The following is a 26,549-nucleotide window of genomic DNA, read 5'->3' as shown; positions in this document are numbered from 1 at the left end:
GCTTTTCTGTACATTAGTGAGTAGATGTGATAAAGCACAGAGAGTTTTCTGTGAGAGCATAATGTTTTAATTATCAACCAATCTCTTAGCAGAGGTCACAGGGATTATTTGAATGTGAGCCACACTTTTTATAATTACTTTAGAGTTTTTGCTTCTCCCGATGTTAATTACTATTTCACTTGTAGTATGAGGTTAAGTGTGTCTCATGATAAAATCTAGAAGTTTTGTGATATACGTAGCACCCGTTTTCAGTTGTTAAACTTTTTTTTCAGTTATATTACAGCTTAAGAGTCCTTGGGGCTACTTCTTGTATGAGTCACATTTTTCATAAACACATACCTCTACAGAAGGGCACCTGGGGCTGTATCACTGAAACTTCCTATCTTACATATTCAGTTAAGATGTGAAGAGCCTAAGATAAGATTTTTCCCAATTTTGTATAAGAGAGGCAAATTTAGGAAATCAAAAATACTCAATCCAACATGGCATATGAGCTTTTTTTTTTCAACTCAGCAACTAACACTACTTTTCTCATTTAAGCAAGCTAAACAATTTGTAACTGTTGTTTTTCCAAATTATTATATAGTACTGAAACATACAGCACTTAACTTCAAGACAGAAGAGTTAGTAGTGTGTGAACATCTGCACAGAGATGGTCTTTTTGGGAATTTACAAAATAATAATAACATCTGGAGTGTCTAGAAGAGCCATAATATTAAATTACTGTATTTATATTTAAGCTGCTCAGTCAAACACAGTCTCTACTATGCCTGCTCTATTGGTCATGTGCCACTGAGCATCTCTCATAGGAATGAATGGAGGCCTGCCTTCAGTGCTGCATCCAGTTCTCTATAGAACATCCATGGTCCTAACCGCAATTTCAATGGTTACCAAACAGTTAGGTCAGAATTTGCAAGTTAACAAGTTTTTGTAATATGGGGCCTGGTATGTAGGCCTCCTGGGTGTCTCCTTTTCCTGTCAAATGGTTTGAATAAAACCGACTAGGAAGAGATCACAGAGGGGACCATGAGTGGCTCACATCACTGAGCGAGCTAAAGTAGTTGCGTATCCCCCATAAGGAGATGGAGGAAGCTGGCAGCAAAAACTTAGTAACAATTGCTCCCCCTGGGGCCCTCATGTTTGAAAAACGTTCCCTTCCAGAGGAGAAAACATGGTAAGTTTCCCTCTAGGATGCCTTTCTAGTGCTATGACATGATAAAGTGCCAAAGTGACTGGTCCATGACCCACAGGTGGATCACAGGAGTCCCCTAAAAAATAAAAGACTGTGGAATAAATTCTGCAAAATGTAAGATTTATATCTATCTTTCATTATATCTATCTCTTGCATTTAAAATGTGCATATTGTTTTACTGATGAGAGGAAAAAACAAGAGCCTGTTAATTTTAAGTTATAAAGTGTTTAATGTCCATATGCATTCGAGCTTGAGATCTGTGCCCAAACCCGACGGCACCTGACAGGTTTGGGTCAGGTCGGGCTGCATTTCTCACATATTTCATGGGCTTAGGTTGGGTTAGGTCTGTATTGTTATTATTATTATTATTATTATTATTATTATTATTATTATTATTATTATTATTATTATTATTATTACCAGCAGTAATAGTAGTTTTCATTTATTGTCATTGCCAGTTCAAATTCCCCTCATGTATTGTCTCTGCCAACTCCTACTGTTTGGTACATAGAAGGAAGCTTGTTAAGAAAAATGTCAGGCTGTAATCGGGTTTGGGCTGAAATACGCTAATGAGGGACGGGTTTTGGTCGGATTCGGACAGAATTTTGTCAGGCTTGGGCTTTCTAAGGCCCAATTAAAGTTCTAATATGCATGCATCAACATGATATATGTGGTGATGGCAGTAGCAATGGTCAGGAACATTACTTAATGCACAAATGAACAATCCCAAGATTTATTAATAAGGCCTATTGTGAACTGGGTTGTGATGGTTTGCTCTTTTTAAATGGAAAAAAAGGTTTGGGAAACACAGCTGTAGGGTGTCCTTTCAGTGAAGAAAACCCAGTGCAGTTCCATATAGGCTGTCCTACATGCTAGAAAACAGTTCCCTGTGTTTTCATAAGAGTAGTCACATAATAAAACAATTTTAATCTAAACCAGGAAATGGAACTGTTTGACCATAAATACATCACGACTTTTGCACTGCTGGAGCCCCACCACATACAGCTGGTGTCCATTTTATGTTTTTTTTGCCTCTCATACAGTCTGCCACTGGTATAATGAAATGTCAGGTAAGGTTAGCATCTCCTGTTTGTTTACAGTGTTTTTGTTTGGGGAAAAATTGGACTGTTCCAATGTGCACAGGAGCTGACCTGAAAGAAGAGTACCTCTGAGATTCTGGGATCCCATGAGGGAAAGGAGGGAACAGTCGATTCTAATCTGACTAAGCATTTGTTTGTTGTTGTTTTTTTAGTCACTCACATTCTTACTGAAGGATCATTGAGAACCTCTTATCTGACTGGCATTTTATGTGACTGTGGGGGAAGTACTGTGTAAAAGAGTGCATGCATATGAATCAGTTAAAATTAAGCTTTAAAGGTAATTAAACATGCTCTCAGTTGAACTGAAAAAAACAAAAAAACACTGATGCACTGGTAACTGGTTTATGACCTTACTGACAAGCAGAAGCCATGAGCTTTCTCCCATATTGGATCCTGCGCTTCACCCACCCTTCTTTGATCATACAACTATTTTATCTTTTACGACACAGCCTTACCATTTGTTAATTATTTGGCCACAGGCTTTGGCTCTAGGTTCCTGAACTGATGACTCAGAGAATAAAATGACTCCCTACGCTTCAGGCAGAGGATTTGGGTTCAAAACCTCAGCAAATCATCAAAGGATGAGAACGGGATGTGGTTATTTACTATATCTGAGGTTGTAAAATAATTTCTTTCTCCATTAAAATGATTAAACTGGTATATTTATGTGTAATTTCTAATGTGAAACCTTGCCTGTGTATTTTTAGTTGTGGGCTCAGCAGCTGGTTTATAGAGAGCTACTGATTATAGCGTTTGTGCAAACCCAAGCACATATGGCTCTGACAGTATCATAGAAGCTCTCGTCTCGAACATCTGTGCGTGACTAACGCTGAAACATGACATACTGATGTAGGATCTTCCAATGGGCCATGTCTTAGATTTACTCCCCATCACTTTCATACTCCATGTCCCTCTTCTCATGTATGGATTTCTATGGGTTTGCTGTTTAGCTTTGTTCTTAAACTCCTGACAAGCATTTCTTATGTTTCCCAAGATGGGCTTATTTTACACAACAGACCGTGTTGCATGCTATAGCAGTTTTCACTTGGGTGATTTAAAGTCATAGATCACGACTGACCAGCTGTCCAGACTTCACAAAATGTATGTTCATGGTCACAGCTGTGTGTTTTTTTCCCTTTGATGTCACCATATTCCTGAAATTCTCACAGTATAACAAATATGAGGTAAGATTCAGAGATTCTGCAGCTGAGCCCGGCCAGCGTAAAATATAAGTCTTTATAATTTGAAGCCTTTGCCCCAAGGACAAATACGGCGGAGAAAGTGAAGCCCGTAGAGCATCATTTTCATTGTATTAATCCTCTCACTCAAGAGCGAAAGAGCCAGATAAGACGCCAGTTTGATTTTTTGTCATATAAGTAAATCTTACTGCTATGTCAATATTTATATTGCTGGATGTTACCATTTGTAATGCCATGGGATATAGAGAAAAATAAGAGACTTCGTTATGAAAGGTAATCTGAGTGGTGGTTTTGTTCAGCTGCTTTGGGAATAGTCAGAATTACAGATTAGACACTTTAGTTATAGAAAAGTGGGCTTTTATTTCCAGGATAACAGGCTTAACTTTACATTGACAGACAACTGATAGTTATAAACAGGGGATCAACTTAACGTGCATGACTTGTCCTCGCTTGTTATTGTCAAATTATAATGTTGTACTCGTCTTGTGCTCCTGCAGCATTTCTGCAGCCTGCAGGAGGTTCCTCAGGTCTGGGGAGGAGGAAGCAGGGGGAAACATTGTTTATTAAATAGGATTTCAACCTATTTAATGTACCACTCATGACTCCAACTTGCTATTTGGACTACAGTTCTCATTTTTGTACTCACAATTGCAACATACAGTATGGCTCTTTTAAACTAAAATTCTTACATATTGCTCCTTTAATACAAATGAAAATCAGTTAACACGTGTTGATGTGAGACTTGTGGAATTTGAATTACTGAAAATTTATGACAGCCAAAGCATGAGCAGATACACAGTATGTGTATTGGACCATAGAGAAGGATGTTGACCCTACCAGGCTGGAGAGAGTTTAGAAAACCCTGAGGATGAATATAGTTCTCCAGGCTGACAGGTTTCAAACAGCTTCTGTTGCTTTCCATCATCACTACTAGGAGCTGCTGAGGGATGGACTTTACTTAATTGTCCAAAAAGATGCTTACTTCCAGCGCACACTTCCTCTGACAAATGGCCAGATGCACTTGACATCTTATCCCATATTCCTGTCGGGGTTTCAGCTCACAGCTGAATGATTATGACAACAGCACTTCCCTCAGTAGCCGTGCACCTGGTGGAGAGTCTGTGGCTGCCAGGATCTGCATGTTTTTTGGAAAACAACCCAGTTTGGACTCAATATAAGCACCGTATTTAATAGTGCAGTTGTAACAAAAATAAAGAAAGTGATTTCACAACAAAAATGTAGGAACAAATGAGGAAACATCAAAAGGTATCTGGTTGAGTTAATTAGTCCCTTTTACATTTAAAGGGATGTTGAAAGCCGACAACCACCATTCTCTAAAACAATGAGGTAACCCTGTTTTCTGAATACCAACCCTGCAAAATAACATTACTTATCTACAGCTTCCATGTTGCCGTTGACTTTATTTTTCTTCAAATTTTAAATAACATACATATTTAAAGGGAGGAAAAAGTGTAAATCCTCCGTCTGATGTATTGAAATGCTTAATGCACAGCATTCAGAGGGCTGTTTTGTACTTGCATGAAGTGTTTACCATTTCTAACCATTCAGTCCTGTTTCTTGTTATGTAAATGTTTTTCTCATGACCATGACCATATGGATCATGTGACCCTTGGACAAATTGTTGGTGAAGTTGGCAGCCTTGAGGGCTCATGCCTTACCCCAAAACACATAACTGGCAAAACAACATTCTTTGACATGTACTCCTTTTTTTTGAAAGTATAACCACAGTGTAATGTAAACAAAACAGCTTATATCTTTAAAGGCATAAAGGCAAAAAAAAAAAAAAAGGCATTGGATTTAGTTTTGTGAACAGTTTCATATCAGAAGAGTACTTTTGTTCAGGTTGTGCTTAAATGTATATTCTGCACAATTTTTCTAAAGCAAAACAGAGATTCATAAAAATAATCCCTCTCAGTCATCTCTTATGACCCATTAGTGGGGCTTTTTCACTGGTGCATTTGGCTGCGCCAAGTCAAACCTGACTGTGCTGATTTGCATTTCTAGTACCACTTTTTAGACTCTGAGCTCTGCTGAGTGATGGCCGAGATGGACCATGTCTGGAGTGGGGCCAAAGTGTGCCTGACCCGTCTCCAAGCCAGTTGCAGTGAAGTCTTGATTTCCCTTCTTCTCCCCCTCAAACAGCCGAGACTGTGTTGCAAGACTGCAATACATCAGAATGACATTTATAAAAGTCTTTTTTCAGCTCTCAGTACTTTTGTAACTTCTAACTGAATGTCTGTGGTTTGAAGTGGAGTTTCTCTCCTGCGTTGCTGTTTGTACTGTCAGGTATCAGCTTTCTTTACTGTTTTATGTTTGCTTTCAGCCATGCATGAGCATGTTAAATTACTGCAGATAAAAAGCCAACATCTCCTGATTTTGCTGTTTCTTAATAAAAGCTTTTAAATAACAACATATCATGGGATGTTTATTGTAAAGACTTTATAGGCAATGAAATGTTCATTTGCTCTTTTACAGCCACTTGATGTGAGCTAAACTCATCATCCACTTGACAGACACAACTTTGAGCAGGTAGCCCTGTTATAATGGAGATGAAAATCCCTACTGTTCTGGACTGATTTGCTGAGTCATACTGAATCAAGCCAGTATATGTGTATGGACAAGGGGTACAGAAATGTATGGCGGTGTCTGTGTCTGCAGAGACCCTGCCTGTATTTTCTTATTTTCTCATTATGTTGCCATGCTCGTGACACATTACCAACCCAAAATGTCAGTATTTGACAACTTGGGAACGAGACTCATCAATCCTTCTGATGTGTTTACAAGCAGGAACTGACAAATCCTGCAACTCCACCTTTAACAAGAATATCAGTGTATAATAACATTGCTCAGAGGAACCCTGGCAACCTCTGGTCCATGTGGAGAATAAAGAGAGTGACACTTTTTCTGGCAAGTCTGGTTCTCTATATGAACCTGATTCAAAGTAAACAGTCATAATGTTATTTTTTTCTGTTAACTTAAGCAAGGTCAATGACTAATTGTTAGAAATCCTTATTTACTTTTCAGTATTGATTATTTTATGCACTAAAACAATTATATAGGCATTTATTGGAATTAAATAACCGTTTCTCATTGACTTAACCAAAAGTTAATTAAACTTAAAATGTCTATTATTTACATTTAAGAAATTATAAACATGAGTTCTTCTAACTTAAAATCTGTTGACTTGAAATGATAAGTTGAATGAATGTACAGAGTTCAATCAAGTAATTGAATAAGTTTATAAAGAAACATGATCATCATATTAGCAGACTTCCCAGCATGCATTGTTTGAGAATCACACTTCTCCTGTGACCCTTCTCTTTTATAGTTTGAAAAAAGAAACATGTAATGGAAACATGTTTCTTATACCACTTTCAGTTAATAAATTATAACAAATATTAAATGTTGTGCAGGGCAGACCAGACACTAATTTCTATATGTTAAAACAGATTTTAAGTGTGTTGATTGACAAGTTCAGGGGAAATTGTGAAAGAAGATGACTTTTGCTCCCCTCCGCTATAAATAGGCCTACAGGAATATAATTTATTAGTGATAGGAGGGTGTGGGTCATTTATGTTTCCTGTGGAACCAACCGAAAGCTTCACATCTGCCAAAGAAAATTATCACAGCAACTGACTCATGGCAGAGAAAAATAGTTTCCACGGTTATATATTATATCAGTTTATTCTGTCACTCCATCTGCATGATGCTTTGAATGAGCTCCCTTTTTTAGTCATGTTGGTTGTGATCTGTCAGGGTGGTCAGGACACACAGTTATAACAGAGTTCGGTGGGGCTGCCTTGGTGAAGAGATGAAGGAATTTACCCAGGTTGCTGTGCTGACCCTTATAGTGATTGCTCACTTCAGTGCCAAAGCGTATTCCTATGGTGTGTTTCAAAATGATGGACTGAGCAGAGTCAACAGTTTCTAAACCTTCTCAAGTGACAGCATTGTGAAGTGCAGAGTAATGGGATTAGACGCTTTTTTTTCTGTCCTCAAAGAAATGTTTGCTTGAACAATTTAATTGTTTTGGGAATTCCAGGGCATCCCTTCTCAATGCTGCACATTCCTTTCCTGCACAACAGAACGCATTCCTCGGGAATAAAAGTGATCTCCATCAGAATCAGTTAGACTCCCTACAATGTCTGAGGAATTTCGTCCTGCGGGAGAACGACATGCTGGACTGTGTGATTGATAGTGTATTAATTAGAAAGCATTCACAGTGGACAGCCCAAAAGATTTTGATTCTCTGAAGTGGGTGTCATTGTTAGAAGCCAGACCGCTGCTAACTGGGCAGGAGCCTGAGGCAGATCTGGCCTGTTTTGTATTTAGAAGCAATTAAAATTGAAGGAGAATGAATTTTACATTTTAATAAATTTGGATGTTTACTGTAATTACAAATACTTGAGTTTGGAGTAATTTCCTATTCACTTTGAATACCAGAAGCACCCAAGGTTTAATTTCTAAATCACATTAGAAATGCATCTTCTAGCAAGAGACATCCTTACGCTGACATGCTCAATTATTCTCATGCTTGGTACATCTTTTTGCAGAGTTCAGTTCCACTCCTCTAGTTACAAGAAGAGCTCTTCGCTCCATGGCTTTGGGGAAAATGCTGGTTTTATTGATTTTCTTGTCAATTCTCCATATTCTTCTTCTCTCGACTTCTTCTTGCTGTCAGAAACTTGTGAAAAAGTAACTGTAGCTGTTCATATGGCCATCCAAAGAGTCTATTTTAATTTAATTTCTATTAAAAACACTTGAGTATAATGACTACTCAACTTTTAATAATTAGTAATTACAATAAAAAAGACAATAAAACAACAACCAAAAGACCAAAAATAAAATACACATCACACAATAAAAAGAGCTGACTCTGCAAGCCTGATCTCCACCAGCAGATTGTTCCAGAGTTAAGAGACCCTCACAGCAAAAGACCTGCATCCTTTTAATTTCTGCCCTCGCAATGGCTAACAACAGTCTACCAGAGGATCTGTGTCCTGATTCATAGGGGATAAAAGGTCAGAAATATAGCAAGGGGCAAGCCCATATCTGACCTTTAAAGGAACTTTATAGAATTTTAAAATAAATCCTAAAATAAACAGGCAACCAGTGCAATGATGCTAAAACAGGGGTGATTCTGGATTGAGTTAAAAGCCAAGCTGATGCATTTTGGACTTACTGTAGGCGCTGAATTGATTTCTGACTTAAACAAGTATATAATGAGTTACAGTAGTCAAGATGAGAGGAGGTAAAAGCATGGATGAATTTTTCCAGATCTGTGGTTGAGATAAAAGACTTAACCTCGGCTATATTTCTCAAATGATAAAAAGAAGACTGAACAACTTTCCTTATGGGGGGTTGAAACAAAAGTCAAAAACAACATAGAGATTTCTGGCTAAGGGTTTTGCTTTAGTTGATAGTTCACCGATGTTTTCCATGATTGGATTCTGTTTCTGGGGGGACTAAGTACGATGACATCTGATTTTGTGAGGTTTAGTTGGAGAAAGCTCTTTGATATCCGGCATTTTATTTCAGCATGACACTTGTTGAAGACTGCTATTTTGGACCGGTTGCCAGGTCTGATTAGAATTTAGAGCTGTGTGTCAATCAGCGTAACAGTGAAAGTGGATCTTACATTTGTGAATGATGCCCCTAAGAGAGAGCATGTAGATGGAGAAGAAAAGTGGACCCGGATTTGAACTGAACAGATTTTCTTGTAAATTCTCCATTTTCTTCTTTTCCTGACTTCTTCTTGGTGTCAAAAACTAACTGTAGCTGTTCATACAATCCTTTTCAGATGTTTTCAGACATTTTTGTTTGAGAACCAGGATATTCAAGTTTAGAGGCCCTCACAGCAAAGGACCTGTGTCCTTCGGTTTTCTCTACCAGCTCTAGCAGAGGATCTCAGTTCATAGGGGATAAAAGGTCAGAACTATAGCGAGGGGCAAGCCGACATCTGGCCTTTAAAGGAATTTCAAATAATTTTAAAATAAATCCTACGATAACCAAGCAACCAGTGCAAAGATGCTAAAACAGGGGTGATATGGTCATATTTTTGGATTGATTTAAAGCCAAGCTGCAGAATTTTGGACTTACTGTAGGCACTGAATTGATTTCTGACTTAAACAAGTATATAATGAGTTACACTAGTCAAGAGATAAAAGCTCGGATGAGTTTTTCCAGATCTGTGGTTCAGATAAAAGTTGGATATATTTCTCATATGGTAAAAACAAGATTAGACTGAACACAGAGCACAAGACTAAAAATGGACCTTGAATTGAACCCTCAGGGACACCATAGTGCATAGTAAAGGGGGATGAAACTGAGTTGGCCATAATCAGATTTGCAAAGAGAGAAACATCAGTTAGATAGGACCTGAGCCAGCTTAAGGCCACATCCGTGACTCCTGCCCACCTTTCCAGTCTGCTAATGAGTATATTATGATCAACTGTTTCAAAAGCAGCGCTGAGGTCCAAAAGAACTAAGATACAGACTTTAAGAAGAGCAGTCTCAATAATGTGACAAGAACGAATCTGCTAGTGAACCATTAGTTAATGAGTAACAGATAATCAGATTTTATGGTTGTTCCTGATTGTTTAATAAAGAAACGACCGAAGATGAATCAGGAGCAACTTGATGATTGATGATTCATTAATAAGTGCTGTTATTACCCTGATCTATAGGCGAACACTAGACATAACATGATTTGGAGCTCCCTCATTCTTCCCACTCCCAAAAAAGGCCAGCAGCACAATGAGCAAAGTTCAAAGTAGCAATTTTCATTTCAATTCAGAGATAAGCAGGTGAACAAAACAAATTTTTAAACTGCAAATCACTAACCTATACTCCTATAGTCAAAAAGAGCAAAAGAGCAAAATAGCCTCTCACTCCCACTGTTTGCTACTGAGGACACTTATATTTGTGAGTTATATTTACAATTTGCAATCTACATCTTAGGAACTCAAGTTTAAAAATTACTAGGAACAGAATATAATCAAAGTTTTCCCAGCATGACTTGTTATCCTACTTACAGAGGGCTCACAACACACAAGGGAGGTCTGCAGCAAATGAAAAGGAACAAATATGACTCAGGGCCATGGCAATACTTCCCTAATAATAATTGAGGGACTACGCAGTAGATAATGATGACAAGAGAACAGACCAGGAGATCTCTGTAGTGAATCACCAGGCCGTGATTAGTTCATCGTCTATGACTGAATCATACTGACCACTTTCTTTATGAATGGTTCCTGATTAAACCTGAACCAGATCATGAAAGGTACAAAACTAGCAACAACTCATTCATTACTAATTTTCGGTGTCCCCTAGAGTAAAGTGTTACATCACACAGAGTAGTTATTAAGTAGTCCCTCATTAATTCATAATTATATTATGATCATTATGACTCTTTTTGTGTCTCCTAAAGTAACATGATGCATACTTAGTTACTAAGTAGTCCTGCATTACCTTATGATTACTGACCCTTTTGTGTCCCCTAAAGTAGGGTGACACTTAATACTATCTGCTAATCTTAAATTAAATTCTGTATTATCAGGCTCTTAACATATTATTCCTCCAGCCTGAGGAGGGTTGTTAAAGGAAGATAAAATCCATCATGGCTACATTCTTACTTTGTAAACTTAATCATTGGTAAATTTCATGTAGAAGTGTACCCACTTGCCGGTGAAAAACATTTTTTTACTTGTCCTTTCACTACTTGCGTCTCAACGCAACATCAAGTTCTCCATGTTTGACCAGTTAGATGCAGGAATTATAATAGACGCATCAGCATAACACAGGGTGCATATCCCGTAGCTGTTTTGCAGCAGCATTAAACTGTTTAAAGGTGTGTTTTTCCTGTATTGCTCAGCAGATGGGCAGATTTGGCCTGTTCACATACATATGTAGGAGAAAAACAAAGGAGTCGCATGCAACTCGCTGGCTTTGTTGTCATAGAAGGCATGAGAAACAAAATACTGTTGTGGTTAGTCAGGCTGTTTTTTAGCCTTTTTAATCCACACAATCATTTGCAGAGCAGACTATGTCTTTGTCAGCAGCAGAGGCCTGTTTTATATTTATATAGTCACACAAATTCACACCTGGAACTTACTGAGAGCAACCACAGCTTTCCTCAGTGGTCCCTTAGCACTAAGTGTCTAGGAAGAGCACAATCCTCCCAGAATTATGCTTTGCCTCCTGTGAGGCTCTGAAAATGAACAATGTGCATTTTTTTTAAACATTCTTTCCTGTTTTGTAATGAAAATACTATCCCTTCCCTCTTCTCTATCCCACTGTCTTCTGTTGTGTTGTGTTCTGTCATTGTGTTAACAATGGGACCACAGTTTGTAATGCAAAGAGAGCTGGATCAACAAATTAAAACACTAAGAAATATCCATGGCGTATGAGAAGTTGTTGTTGAGTGTACAACAGAGAGGAAAGGAAGCAGACCAATGTCCTTTCCCTGGTAGCTCAGACAGAAAATAATTAAGTTTTCAGTCTGGCGTCATGGGGAGGTTTGACGCAGCAACAGCACTGACAGCAGGATCACCTCTGCAGGCACTTGGAAAGACGAAGGATCTTTCAAATACATATGTATATCAGTCCCTTTCATGTTTGTAAAAGCATCTGTGGGATAAAAGAGATACTGGAGAAGAAGAAAAGCAAACCAAACATTTACACTGGATTGCGCCAACAAAGATTAATTTAGTGCAAGAGTAGTTCTAAGTAGAGTTAAGCATAACTGGGTTTAAAATGAGAAAATACAGATTTAAATTTAAGCACAATTAATTAGTAATTAGTGATATAAAAGTCTAATCAATATGGAGATGCTACCCTATATGTAATGTTTGGCTACTCTGTATTCTGTAACAAAGTGTTGCATTTTTGCCAACTTGCTAAAAGGTTAACAAAATATTTCAGGTTTTTTAAAAAGTTGTATCTGCTAGCTAACTAAAAGGTTAATGAAATGTTGCATTGTTTGCTAGCTAGCTAAACATTTAAGAAAAAAACATCATTGTTAACTAGCTAGCTTAAAAAGTTAAAATATTTCAAGTAAAAAACAAAATTATATTATTTGCTAGCAAACTGAAATCTTAACAAATTTTGACATTGTTTGCCAGCTCGCTAAAAAATAAAAGAAAAAAGTTACATCATTTGCTAGCCAGCTAAAAAGCTCATAAAAATGTTAGCTGTATTTCCATCACTGCACTGTCATGCAGTACACTTTGCACACTATGTACACACTGCACTTCATTTTTAGTTTGAATTTTTGGGGCAACAGAATTATATTTAATTTGGTTGGAGAGTAAAAACTAAACTGAGGTTTAAAGAGAAGTTTAGATTTAATCTTTTCTTCATTTTAAGCTAGTTGGTACAACATAATTTAAAGCTAAACCCTGATTTAATCAGGTTTAAAACTTAAGAGGTTAGTTTAAAAATCCTTGTTGGTGCAACCCAGCAAAGTTTTAATCTACTTGTTCTGGACTCTTATGTCCCTTAGTGCAACAAATAGAGAATAAACAGTGACTATAATCATCAGCTGTACTAACTGGCTATATACCACCATGCTGCCTGTTTTTCTACCTACAGAAAAAGTAGATCATGAACAAATATTATATTTTTTGAGATATAATGAATCTGTAGGCCTCAATTTCAGAGTGCATTTAGATATTTTCTTTTCTTTACAGTGAAAGATTTATTGATGCAATTTCTGAAGTCAGGAAGCAGTGGTAACACTGAACAGAAATCCATAAAATATCTTTTATATCATGATTAACCAGAAGATGACAAAGAACATTCGCTCCCAGAATTTCTCTTAACCAAATGAAAACCACCTGTGCACTCGATATCTAATATCCTTTGGAAAGGAACACATACAATACACACATGCAGTGCACAGAAATCCGCAAATGTACCTTAACACAATGCAACTGAAAATACTCTTTAAATTGATCAAGAACTGATCTCAGGTCTTCTCATTCATCAAGTGTGTGAAGTACATATGAAAAAAACAAAGCTCATATTTCCTCAAATGCACAGCAATCTGGAGGAAATGGTCCACGAGTGCTTCTGGTTAGTGTTTTGTCTCAATAAAAGTCTACATTAGACCTCCGCCTAGGCACATTCCCAACCCCCAAAACACCACTGTGGTTTCTCCATCGAGTATCCTACACAGTCCACCTTAAAACATAAAGCCTTCACTGTTCGCCCTCCATTATGTTTCGAGCTCGATGGGATGTTGCAGAGAAGCAAGGTGTGATCAGTAACTGTAGTGAGGTCTGATTCGCAGAATACTTAAATTTAAGGAAAACAAATTGACTCAGAACTGGCACAGTGCAGTGGCATACGGTAGTATCCTGACATTACCTGCTGGCTGGTTGTTGACACAGCAGTGATGGCAGCATATGTACATTACAAAAGCATCAGAGAAAATAAGAAAGTGTTTATTTAATTGACTATTTCATTTATAATTGTTTTTTGTTTTTTTTCGTTTGTAGAGTTTATGTAGAATAAGCATCTAATTTGGTCATAGAGTACAGTGACTATTTTACCAAAAAAAAAAAGAAAACCATGATAGAGATGGATTTGCCTTTAATAAATAATAGCAAATAGCACATTTTTTAATTTTTCAATTTTACTACTGTACTAAATCAAAAAGTGACCATGATATGTCATCAGAGATTAAGGAAACATGCTAAATTGAAATACTAGCTTCTCCACATGTTCTCATCTAGAATTTCCATTCTGGTCTGGAATAACTGTTTTATTTGGCCAATTTCATGTTTATTAGAGTTAATTTGAGCAATATGTTAATGGAGTCTGACAGGCAGTGAGGCAGACACTCAGTCACTAAACTCCAACGCCAAAGTGTGTATTTTCAGAGCAGTGGGCTTTTGTCTTTGGGATGTAGCTTCTGTCCCTGCAACCAGCATGAGCTTCTGAGCTGGGGAGGAGAGAGCAGGTGGAAACAACTGACTCCAACAACAGATTGTATATTAAATAAGGATTCAACAGTCTATGGCTCCAACTTGCTATCTGGACTGCAGTACTTATTTTTGAATGCTTGGGTCTTACATATTGTTCCTGTAATGTGAGTTCTTCTTTGAACACATGGTGCATTTCTGAGGTGTCAGTTTGAATGCCTCACAAGTGCCCATCCATCCCCCCACACTGTAAGAGGGCCCACTGTCTCTGTGGACCCCACACCCCATTGTCCCTTGTGCAGCCATGTTGTCTGTAATGTCTATGTTCAAACCCCTGATGCAATGCACAACACATACTACTTTTTTTTGGTTTAGGTAAGTAAGTTAGTGTGCCTGTATGATTTAATTTAGAAATGCAACAATGTTTTTCACAGTTTTGTTTCACAGTTTTTCAGTTTGTGGCATCCAAAGCACCAAAATTCAAAACCAGTGTCTCTTTTCAAAAATCTTAACCCAATTACTAAAGATAATCCATAGACATTGTTGTGAACACCTACATTCACTATTCACTACTACTATTTTGTTTCTAGTAGAAAAGACAGTAGTTCCAGTAGATTCTACTGCAGAAAGAAAGTCGTTTGATTTTGGGGTGAACTGTCTCTTTAAGTTCAATTATTCTCATGAGATCATGCCTCATCTCTGTAACTTTGTTTTAGACGTCTTGATGTAATTCAGATTGGTATTCATACACTGCTTTAAAAAGCAAACACTGAGAGCCCGTTTTTGTTACCTAAGGCACACTTGAAAACGCAAATAATAAAAACCTTGTGAGTATAACAAACAGACCACGGGCTTCAGTGACCTGTGGGTCAGTGCTGTACATCAGCAAAATACAAATTAAGAAAGGAAGAAAACTATAAGTACTATGCAATCTCTTACAGGTCGGAAGATATATATATATTCCTTCCCAGTGTATTAATATTGATAATAAACTTCTTAATCTCAGTGTATTATGTTGTCTGTATCAGGTTTGATGCACTTTTGTTCTGGTTGAAATGAATTCCTCTAGCAAAGCAGCCTGTCGCACACTTAGCTTTAATCTTGATTATACTTGATCTGTTTATTATTTCTTCCATGGACTTTCAGCACGGCTGAAGGAGCCAGGCTCTGCGGTTTCCCTTCAAATCCATGGTCAAATGTCACTAAAATAGCCATCACAGAAAAATTACAAAGACCACAACCTTGTGATGTGGACACCATCTAACCTCAAAGTAGAATTGCAGATTTATCCAACATTACAGCACCTTGGGTTTTTTTTTTTTTAAGTCAGGGTCTCCGATGACTCATAGGAGTCAAGATGCTCTGGAGGCCGAACTCAGTGGATTCTTTTCACCAGTCTTCACCAGTCATGGAAAAAAAGAAAATGAATTGAAAGTGTGAAATGACCTTCAGTTAAATTCTTGCAGTTTAAGTGTGATGATGCAGAGAGACGAATCTGAGTTTCAAACCAAAGTTTGTAAGGAACTAAAGTGCTGATGAGCAACAGATGCAGGTGTTGATGTGCTTTATCCAACAATACCTAATCTGCTCGTTCTTTAAAAACATAAACAAATGCATCAGGTTGATGGGTTCGCTTTTAGATTTAGCATCTTTCATCATTTATCAGAGTCGGAACAGACAGTCTAGAGAACATTTTGTCTCATTATGCTGTCAACAGGATATTTGATAATCCATTGTCTTGTCAGGAGTCAGTGCTTATTCATTTATAATGCGCAGAATTAAAAAACAAAGGACATTTGCAGTAAAGATGCATCTTGATAATGCAAGCAATTTATCATCTTCTTTGCTTAAAAAACACATGGTGACAGGCTGTACTGATACTGAGTCCAAGTCATAACTTGATAATATGAAACAGCCCAACATATTATCTAAGAAAAGAAATAAAAACATAAACAAAGTGCTTTGTTTTCCTTACAACTCTGCTATACATCTTAGTGCAATGACATTTATTAGATATCATTATGACTCCACATCTTTGTCTTATTACTTCATCTCATGCAATCTGTAAACATTATTTTGCATGCTATTTAATTTCCTTTCTTATCAGTCTTCAGTTTTTTTTGCACTCTAAATTAAAAAGAACATAAACGAACACAATGTCAGATTCATTTGCGTTTTCTGTCTGCCTGTTTTGCTGAAATAAGTGACATTAGGGGACAGATGACATGGATGGTCGTCCCTCTAGAACTAAAGCTGTAGGCTATTCTAACTTAGCAGAAAAATGAATGTCATCTCAGTTTGTGTTTGTGCGCATGTGTGTGTCCATGTGAATGTACATGTGGATTGAGGTGCTGAGTGTGTGTGTGTGTGTGCGCGTGTATGTATGCCTGTGTGAGTTTCCCTCTTCTTCCCTGCTGTCACCGTAATAATGAGTTACTGCCAGCACTGGAGCTCATTCCACTTGGTGATATAGCAGTTCACAGAGTGAGAGTCGGGAGACATAACTAGGTTGCATGGTGGGAAAAAGGTTTAGCCAGCAAAAAAGTTGAACTGTGACAATGACACTGACCAAACTTTCTTCCCCCTCAAGTTTTATTTTTCTGAATCAGCACAAACAGAATAAAACAGTTATTTAGTATTATTCATAGTGTCACTTATCTGTCTCTAATACCATTTTATTATAAATCATATGGCTGGATTTTGTTTCTCCAAGGGTGAGTCAGCAGTTAAAGGGATAGTTTCGATAATTTGAAGTATGAGGTTCTTATCAATAGTCAGTGTATTCCCTATAGCAGATGGCAGTCAACATGCCCCAAGTTAGGAGAAACAGAGAGGAGTACCAGCGACGAAGCTAAGCTTCTGTGAATATGATCAGCAACAAAATGTTTTCGCTAATAAAAACAGATCCACAAAAAAAAAATCTATATCAGTTTAAGTGTACACTATATTTAGAACATTTTCACCGTTCTACTTCTTTTTTGATGGGAAATCACTGTTATATAAACCAAATATTGCTGTCTCCAAACCAACCAAACTCCATAAGAGAAATCAGTAATTTTACCTTCAAGAACACAGGAGCTGCTGGTCTGCCACTGCCTCAATCTGTTAGTTTCTTTGTGTTATTGCACAACGTGGGTGTTTTACAACACAACAACAACACAAACAAACTAACAGATCATGGCAATGGTAGAGCAGTAACACTCATGTAATGTGAGGTAAAATTACTTATTTTGCTTATGGAGTTTGGTTTATTTGGAGAGAGTTCAAACTCCAATTTCCCATTGTAAAAGACTGTTTGATAGCAAAGTAAAGCAGTGAAAATATTCTAAATATAGTGCACGCTTTTGTTTAGGTAGAACTTTTTTCAGTGGCCGTCCACAGCAGCACATCATAAATATCTCACACAACCCCAAATGAAATAATCTGAACTATCTCTTTAGAAGATTTTACTTTAATGATGATGACAACAAAATCAATAAACCTACAAAAACAGTGAATGAAAGCAAGCTGATCTGTTGCATGCATTCACCCCACTTGTGTCAACTATTTCTCAATAGTAAATGTGATTGTTGAGACAGCAGGGCCCCTCCGTTGTTCTCTCGTTCATAAGCTCCAAATACAAAGTGACAAGGCTTTAATAACTTTCAGAGCGTTCAGTGATTGACAAGAAAGTGAAGCAGCATTATGGCTCCAGCACTATTAGGAGATAAAAGCTGAGCTCCTCTTGGGAGATGACTGCTGATGTTAGGAGGCTATGCTTCTTTAAAGAGTCACAAGATGTGAGGGGAAGTTAGGGGCATCGACTCTTCTCTGCACTAAGATGAAAAACACCCCCAGGAGATTGCTTGACTTCCAACATCTGAAGGAAAACACTGTGTGTATGATAGCTAGGTCTTGTGGTTGTGTTGAGGTTCTTTTTTTCCATCCAGTATTTTTTTCAAGGTATCAAGGTGGATTCTACGTCACACAAGAAAGAGCCTGAAAGTATAATCAATTGAGTATGATTTGCCTAAATGAATAATTTTGAAGATTTTCTTTCAAGCCTATAGGGGAGACTGGGGCTGGTAGTAACCATTTTTGTTTGCATCAATAACTCAGTGGTTGTTCATGCTAGATCTCTCAAACTTAATTATATGATACCCATATTGCTCAACTACAAGTAAAACTCAGTTGGATGTCCACTGCACAATCACAGATTATGTGAGTTAATATCAAATACAGAGAGTTCTATTGTTACAATTTACCCCACTACTGGGATGAACTGTAACAGTAGCTGGTGATAGATGTAACACTGAGAGGTAATCTGCTCCAATTTATGAAAGATCTTTATTGAATAATAAAGAATAAAATGTTTTGAATAAAGTGAATAATTCAAAGTGACAAAAACACTTAGTGTGGACTGTGTTCCTGAATGTGCATGTGTCACATAAGGGTTCAATCACTGTCACAGCTGTGGGAAATATAGATGTCTGCCCCTGAGGTGCAGGCTTTGTGGGCCCAGAACCGACAATGTACACAGTTGGGTTTGCTAAGTGTTCCATGCACACAGTGTAGAAATTCTCATAATTTTAATCAACTGTTACAACTGTCCTGACTCCAATCAGCTATTACATGCTGGCTTGACTTGGCTTGAAGGTAGCATCAAATTCACCTAGAGAAACTGACACTTACTGATACTAGGTATGTATGTCAAACAATTGTGCAGTACAATGAACACTACTCAGAATTTAACATTGATAAATTTTATCTAAGATAATGTTTATCTAAGAGGATCTATTTGCACCCAGGTATAAATATGCACATGGCTGCTGTTTGGCTATTTACACTCAATGCCCATATTTTAACTGCAAAGAGTGACAAGTTCACTGTTCAGAGGTTTGGGATTTAATTCCCACTTGATCATACTGTGTGAAATTACATGCCTGTAGTTCCACTTATTTACAGTTATATTAGTTGCAGTTTTCAGTCACAGTTTGTTTAAGTTAAGAAATGCAACTACTTGGTTTGGTTTAGGCAACAAAACTACTTGATTAGGTCTACAGAAATGGTTTATCTATGCCATCTGGGTCTAAATAGTTACATTGGCTATTTACACTATGGGTGCAAATAGCATTGTTGGCCGTATGGAGTAACGGTGGTGTAAATAGGTGTAAATAGAACCCTGGATGCAAATAGGAACACTGGCTGTTGCAACCTTGGTGCAAACAGCATCTTCCCCCCAAAAAATCTTTCTTAGCTGAAAGTAAGTTTTTGGTTTTAAAATCCAGTGTAGCTCACGGAGACATTCCACTGTCCTCTGAGCCAAAAATGAAATATGAGTGCACAATATCGATGACATCACCACAGCTCTTTATGATTAGTCAAACTGCCCTTAATATCCCCTAAAATATTCACAGTCCACTTTCAATCTTTACTCCAGGTCTGCATGTTGCTGTATTCTTGGGTTGTGTTATTCAAAAAAACCCCAAAACATTTTAACATAAAAACAAACACATAATAAAATATCTAAAAAAAACTGTAAATACTGTTTTGCCAGATAAATCTGATGCTGAACATTTCAGAGCTCCACTCCACCCAGTTTAAAACCACAGAAATGTGTTTCCAGATGCACATTGCGACAGCACACTTGTCCTAACTTTTGGACAGTTTCTCGACTTTTTCCAGACTTTATTACATTGTTCCAGATTGTTTGAACCTGTGTGGTAACTGAAACATAACCCTCTCACTCTGTGGAGCGCTGCAGGTTATGGTTCTGATTTACACTTCCCTTTTGCATAGGATGGTGGCACCAAAGTTCAGCAATAACCTGGCCTGCCTCTCTGCAGCAGTCGGTGTGGCTCCTTGTGGCAGCCACAGCAGCAGCAGCAGCAGCTCTGAAGACGAAAAGGAGCAGGAGGTTGCACTCCGTCACGTGTTGAATAAATTAGATTTGGAGAGGGACGTCCATCCACCGCTTCGCACCGCTCGGCCCCACACTGTTTGGATCCAGTCAGCGTGCTGCAGCAGTGAGTCTGCGACCAGACAGACGAGACGGTGGATGCCGATAAGTTGATAACATCTCCAGGAGGAGGACGCAAGGAAAGTTTTAACAAGAAAAGTTGCAAATTTACTGTTAATACTTTCGTCTGGAGAGAAACTGAGAAGAACTTAATAGGATTTTTTTTTTGCGTGTATCGGGAAGAATCTCTTCAATTACTGGCAGAGGAGACACGTTTTTTTGAAAGTCCTGAAATGGATGTAACTTTCAGTTTGGACTTCAGTAAGGAATACTGAGACGAATCTGGATACCTTAGAAGTCGTCTTCTCTTAAACACAGCAGAGCAACAGATGAATGTGAGTATCCATCACAGCATGACACAGATCTCACAACTCAAGAAACCTGATGCGATGAAGTTCATCACTGCAGTTTATCCAGAATCAAACACTTTACTTCACTTGTATGATGTTGCACACACTTTCCTCAGCCTACAGAGAATACTTTTTAGTGGAAGGACATGTAAAATCACTTATAAGACTCAAAAGGTTGGCTGCTTTTTTATGCACACCAGCTCTTCCATGCTCAGACTTCTGTGTAACGGTAATGGACATACCTCCATTGTATTTAGTGTTGCAACCTCGCCTATTTACCTTATAAAAGACACTCCTTTCTAAAATCTGTCACACTGTTCATTTAAAGAAAGAGCCCCAATATGTTAGTTTAGAGCTTTCATCCCTAATTTTTACATTTAAAAAATGCACATAAAGATTTTACCCGTATTATTACCCTTTTATTTGTGCATTAAATGCAGTGTTTTATATAACTGCACATAACTCGCTCACTGCGCGCATACTTTGAAGACAGCCAAATATTTGAACCTCACGTCATGTCGTACTTTTTTTTCTTTCTTTTTTTTTTTTTTTTAACCCACTCTGAGACATTCCTTTCAAATTGGTCAACCTATGGAGTTATTTTATTGTCTGTCCACCACCGTGCGCTGCTGCTGCCGCCGCCGCTGAGCCTTTGTGCCTCCCTCTTTACTCCAGTTGAGCACATACCAAATGATTATCCACATGTCGGCTCAGTTATTGTGTTGGCAGACTTGTGCTCATTGACCGTGAATAGGTGTTCCTTTCCCTCAATTAATAAATTAATTAAGACTCCACTGGGTTCCATCACCGCGCACTTTAGTAGTGAGAGTGATGGTTGCCATGGTGCAGCTGAGTAATTATGCAGCCCCCTTTTTTTGACTTTAGACACAACAAGCAGTGCGGCTCCTCCAGGCTCCTCCAGGCTCCTCCTCTCTTTCTCCCTCACCACCAGTCATCAGTTTGAGGAGGTCAGCGAAGTCTGCCTTCATTTCTGTGCCTCCTCTGCGAGATGTTCAGTGATATTGCTGCTGCCAGTGTATGACTAAATATTTAAAGCTACAATATCTAATATTTCATAACATTAAAACATACAAAAATAAAAATGTTGAGTTGTGTACATTACCCCAAATGTTTCCAAAAATGTTGAAATGCAGAGAAGTCCTAAATTTATTCAAGGTCAAGGTAGATTCAGCTATTGCTAGCTAGTTGCTAGTCTTTGACTGAATACTTCAAACTGTAATATTGTAGCTTTTCTGCATTAAATGTCTAAAAACACTACACTTCTGTATATATATATATATATATATATATATATATATATATATATATATATATATATTTATGTATATATATATGCAGCGAAGTCCATAATTTATTCAAGGTAAAGGTGTGTTTCCTGCTAGCTGTTGCTAGCTACTTGCTATAACTCATGGGTATCATGAGTCAGATATTTCAGTGTGAGGAATAGTGTTAGCGAATGTGGCTAAACATAATGTGAATAAAACTTTAATATTACTTCGTCTGTGAACGTAGACATATTACACACACACACACTACATACTTGCCACGTTGAATGTTTGGGCTTGTTGCTGCGTTACATCAACGTTGCTGCAACACAGTGCCTAGAGTAAGAAAAAAAAACTGTATTAGGGTTGCAAATGTTGTAAAATTTCCTTAACAGATAGTCAGAAATGCTAACAACTAATCAATCAATTAATCAATATTATTAAGGTTAAATTTTTTCATAATTCTTTTTGTTTTTAACAAATGGCTCCACCAGACAAAATGAAGCACAATTACTTCCATTTCTAGACTATTGTTTGTTTTTTCCTATCTTTCTCCACATAGATCATTAACCCTTGGATGTAAGATGACCATTCATTCACTTTTCATTTAAAATCATTTGACAAATGTGAACATTAGTGCTTTTTATCCAGAAAAATCTGCATCTACCTCACTTACATGTATGCGTTCACAGGTCAGTCTTGGCCTGTCCAATATGGCGGCAACGCTGATGCTAAAGTTCCAAATCCCAATGCAGCGTCTACGTATATATGTCTGTCATCCATGTCTGCCTGAGTTATGTCAGATAATTTCATCAGCTATGGTGGTTGTCAAATAGTAAAGATAAGAACTCCTATGATCCCATGCAACATCAATAAACGATGTCTTTTGTTATTGTTTTAATTAGATAGACTCCTAGCAACAGATTTTATATATTGCATGTGTAGTACTTATTAGAATATCATGAGGCTAATTGATCAGACCATAACAGAATCCATACCACTAAGCTTTTTAAAATTTAATTGTGTGTGTCATCCATCCACCCATCTATCCAATTATCTCTCCATATATGAATTCATGCATCCATTTTAAATGTTATGTGATAATTGCATCAGTTTCTCTGTTGAGGTATCTCCAGCCTAGAGCTTAATTTTAATGCGTGCCTCTTTAAAAACTGGGATGAGTTATAAAGTATAACTCCCGGAGAAAAACAAACAAAAATAATGCAGTGATGGATAAAACCAAAACGTTGGACCTCCACGGCTTTTAAAACAATCCAAGGATTATGTCATAAAACCTCGGCACAGTGCATGAAGTAATCATTTCGCCAGTCTTGTCTTTGTAGCTTGCATATGCTGTTGATGAAGCTCGTGTTCCAGACTTCTAAAAAGGAATGAAAAACACAAGATATGTCTCTCCCAGGATGGCCACACCAACACCACCCAGAAAGTGTCTCGCTGCCTTACATTTCTGAAAATTGCCTGGCTGTAGTCACTGCGGTTTTACTCGTCTCCCTGCAGTGTCGTCATCAGTAAAATAAGTCAACTGTACATCAATCACTGCTTTGAGGGTGTCGTGCCAGAAGGCTGTCACCATTTGTGAACAGACTCTGTTACCTAAAATAAATAATCTACATCAATGTTGAAAGCAGGAAACTTTTAGGAACACCCTCAGATTTTTAAAAATCCCATCCTGTCTTGTCCTCTTTAGAAACAAGCATGTAACTGTGGTGAAAATTTACCTTAGTTGCAACAATGTTATCCAGTGTTACTGTGGCACTTTTCCTAAAATTAGATAAAAAATAGCAATTTATCACCATGCTTACGGTATTTTAATGTATCACATTATATTGAACTGTAACCCAGATTGTTGCCAATACACAGCCCTAGTAAGTATGACAGGAGAAGAGCGAGAAAGTCTTCATTTGGAGGAGGTAAGGTTGATGGATGGCTAAAACAAGGACAGGACTTTCACCCAAGACACCGGAGTTCGCTTCCTGTATGAGACAAAAAGTAAATCCAGAGCTGTTTAAAGTTTTGAGTAACTTTCATTTTTCATTATGGATGTGATGTCTGTTGCATCACTTCTGTCACGTGACATATGTAATGTAGTTAATGATTTTTTCCTAAACCTAACCAAATAATTTTATTGTGTAAACCTAACCAAACTGCAGCTGTTTCACAACATAAATGGTGTATGTCTAATGTCCTGTGAGTTATGTGACATGACTTACGTAATAAAGTTAAGGTCCGGTGAACCTGTCGCTGCTGACAATTGACCTAATCTGTCATTTAGGTATGTTTTTTTTGGGGGGGGGCTGTGGTTGGTTTTTACATATGCTGTCAGACTGAATAAATCAAATGCATTCAACGTTATTCTTACTTTATATAAAGGTAACAATTTTAGTACTGATGTTTGCTAGCAATGGAAAGTGAATATTACCTGAAATATTCTCAAGTATTCTCAGTCTCAAGCATTTTTTTGCCAAAAAAAGCAAAAAACAAATAAAAAAACAGGAAAAGTAACAATATGCATGTGCCTATATTATAACAATTAAATTTTATCCCAGCCAGTTCTGACTACTTAGGAACTTGTCTCTAACTGTTCATATATGAGGTGAACTTTGACTGTAGTTGTAGAAATGTTGCCTGAGCACTGCTTGCACTCCTGCTACTGTAACTTGAAGCACATGTGTTTTTAATGATGCAACCACTAGTACCGCCAAGGCAATATCAGACGGTGTCATCTTCAAAGACATAAGGTGTGTGTTTTTTTATCCGGAACATCTAACACAAACAGCTGAACCAACCCATGCTGCTCTTGCTGTGGGAAAGAGATGATCCTTCTTGTCACGGACCCTCACGAACCCCCGGCTCATTGTGAAGCCGGAGAGTTTTCCCAATACCGCGTTTGTTATGGGCCAGGATATGCATGTGTACGTGATGGCTTTTCCTGACCTTTTTTTTTTTTTTTTACGTGCCGAGGGGACTGATGTTTCAAAGACTAATGCAGGGCACAGAAACGCGGCACTTGTGAGGGAGGCAATGGCCTGGCAAACATTCAGAGCTTTTTAGTTTGCTTTGTGCTCAGCCTGTCATCCTCATGTCCAGTCAATCTGCAGTTCTGTCTGTGGTTTCCATTATGGCTCCATTGAGCCTCAGGCAGCCTGGCATGTTCTCCAAACCACAGAAGTTTTCTTTGAGTTAACTGGAATCATGGCATGGAATTAGAAGCTCATTTTACAAGTCTGTCACTACAGTTGTCCCTCTTGGCCTGTTGGTGGTGAAAATGGTTTGGTTGTGTTAATTAAAGTCATGCAACTTAAATAATGTGTTTTGGATCTTGTTTTTGATGAAATGGGATTTGGGTTGTATCCCTGGAGATCATATCCTCTGATTAGATCAGGAATTGAATTCACAAAATATCTCAGATATCGTGTATGATTATAGTTTAAGATATTAGCTTAATTTGATAATTATTCAGTATCCCTAAAACATGTCCTCTCAGATGAAATTATATGACTTAGTCAATTTTATCCACTGTATTATGCGGTATCTTTTACTCTACATTGTTAAAAATCATATTTACATTTCATGAGAGGTTTGGCATGCTTCTGTGTAATGTAGGTATTGGCTCATGGAGGGAGGCAGCAGTCTTTGCTCAGATGTATTGTCTGTCGTAGGTTTTGCCAAACCAGAGGCCTGCTTGTCTCGATCATGTAGTGAAAGGAAGACAAATAGCACTTCACAGAAAATTGAGAAGTGAAAAATAAACAAGCAAATGTATTTTGAGCTATCATGAAAAATGAATAGCGGACACATTTTGCCAAACACGATTTGGAGACCACAGTGGCAAAGTAGAAATGCAGCACTGATGTTCCCAGCGCTCCCTGCTGCCAGGGATTTTGATGCTGATTCCAGTCATGCAAAGTATCCACTGTATTCAAACAGAAGTTTCATTCTGCATGTAAATCCTCGAAACCTTGGATTTGGTCGGTTGACTTGGTTTAGAGGATTCAGAAAAAAAGTGGGTCAGCGCTGTGTTGCTGCAAACAATGAGATATACATGAAAAATAACCCTGATGAAGCTTTTGTTATGTGCAAATAAAAGATTTTAGTGTCTCTGCTGCAGGTACACGGGGTTTAATCCTCCAGGAGTTACATAATCTAAAAACTCTTCACCAAGTTTTAAGAGGGACTCAGCATGATCTAGGACAATGATGCAAGGAAAACATCTGAATCCAAGCCACAATGGGATTGGCTTACTAACTGCAACAGCTTTCAACCATCAGCAGCTATTCTGAACTGTTTTTTCCGGATTGGTTTCCCTGAAGTTCTACACACGAAATGTTACCTTTTATATCCTTAGTGCTAACTGGCCACTAACTCGTGGGTGTGGGGGGTTGGATGGAGTATTTGTTATATATTTGGTGAACGTTTTAGCTTTAAAGTGGAGAAATTTCTCTTTAACTTCATACTGA

At 37.8% G+C, this 26,549-nt stretch overlaps 1 protein-coding gene across 1 annotated transcript in view; it reads left to right on the top strand.

Annotated features, from left to right (window-relative positions):
• The first annotated feature begins 20,585 nt into the window (after nt 1-20,585).
• LOC146328370 (protocadherin-16-like) overlaps nt 20,586-26,549 on the top strand; it is a 123,956-nt gene continuing 117,992 nt past the window's right edge. The window contains exon 1 of the mRNA XM_084717379.1: nt 20,586-20,770. The gene's annotated coding sequence lies outside the window, so the exon portion shown is untranslated. The remainder of the gene's footprint in view (nt 20,771-26,549) is intronic.

The sequence above is a fragment of the Lutjanus erythropterus genome, chromosome 4 (assembly GCF_056507025.1).
Source record: "Lutjanus erythropterus isolate fLutEry1 chromosome 4, fLutEry1.hap2, whole genome shotgun sequence".
NCBI lineage: Eukaryota > Metazoa > Chordata > Actinopteri > Lutjaniformes > Lutjanidae > Lutjanus > Lutjanus erythropterus.
Note: the sequence above shows the minus strand (reverse complement) of the source record. Positions and strands in the feature narration are given on the sequence as shown.